Source organism: Lutra lutra, chromosome 4 (genome assembly GCF_902655055.1).
Source record: "Lutra lutra chromosome 4, mLutLut1.2, whole genome shotgun sequence".
Classification (NCBI taxonomy): Eukaryota; Metazoa; Chordata; class Mammalia; order Carnivora; family Mustelidae; genus Lutra; species Lutra lutra.
Window position 1 is genome coordinate 120,415,695 of NC_062281.1, and position 1,260 is coordinate 120,416,954.

A 1,260-nucleotide genomic window follows, 5' to 3' on the forward strand; every position below is an offset into this window, starting at 1 on the left:
ATATGTTTTTCCTTAAAATAGTGCCTAAGTACTCATGTTGAATATAAGAAGTGTCTGGATTTTTGTCCTTGTTGGAAAGACTCTTTATCATCTCAATATATTTCTTACTATTATCACTCAGAGCTGCTATATTCATAAATGTAACTGATGCAACCAGAGCATTTGTCCATTCTACTAATTTGAGAGTTTTTCTGTGGAAAGGTGTTTGTCATGTGTTTTTCTCACTAAATTAAGATGGGAAGCATTCAGCAAAATAGGTGCTATGATGATGATATGACTTTTAACATTAAATAAGAACAGCTCAGAGTATCTAATAGTTGAAATAAAAAAGTATTATTTTCCTAGCTGTCATGTTGCCCTCTTGAGAATCCAACAATGTTAGCTGATGTGGAACAGGAACTCTTCACTTGATCTTAGCCAAAAGGCCGAGAAGCAATGGAACAGGAACTCTTCAGAGCATTTATCCTTTCTCTGGAAATTAAGTTATTTTCTGACTCTCCACTTAGTTCAATACAATTTGGTATTGAAAATAATAATAGAGGGGCACCTGGGTGGCTCAGTGGGTTAAAGCCTCTGCCTTCGGCTCAGGTCATGATCTCAGGGTCCTGGGATCGAGCCCCACATCGAGCTCTCTGCTCAAGCGGGGAGCCTGCTTCCTCCTCTCTCTCTCTGACTGCCTCTCTGCCTACTTGTGATTTCTGTCTGTCAAATAAATAAATAAAAATCTTAAAAAGAAAATAATAATAGAAACCATGTTATTTAGGAGGCTGTTTCCTAGTTAACGAAATTTGTCTGTATTGATTATGAAGCATGTAGGGGTCCCAAACGCTTATGGATAATTTTGCAAATTTTCTCTTAGTATAAATTCTGTTAACCAGTATTAATAAGCTGATAAAATTTATAAATTCCATTTAATCTATCTTGCCATTGATGGTAAGATATAAACAAAAATATTGTCAACTAAGCAAGTGTCTTCTTTATAGAATATTTGTGGTTCCTGAAGGAGCTTCTTAAAGTTTATATAAATATACAGTGTGTGTTATGTATGTGTGTATGTATGTGTGTATATATATATATATATATATGCGCACGTGCGCGCGCACACACACACACACACACACACACATATATATATATATATATATATATATATATATGCTTTTTTAAAATCCCATATTACTCTTATGAGTGCTCCAAAAAAGAAAAGTGAAATAAATTGGCTAGGGTATTCTTAAAGTGCTCCACATATTTTTATATGTT

At 34.2% G+C, this 1,260-nt stretch overlaps 1 pseudogene; it reads right to left on the reverse strand.

Moving 5' to 3' along the window:
* Positions 1-235: 235 nt before the first annotated feature.
* On the reverse strand, positions 236-437 carry LOC125099370 (uncharacterized; annotated as a pseudogene).
* Between the last annotated feature and the right edge of the window lie 823 nt (positions 438-1,260).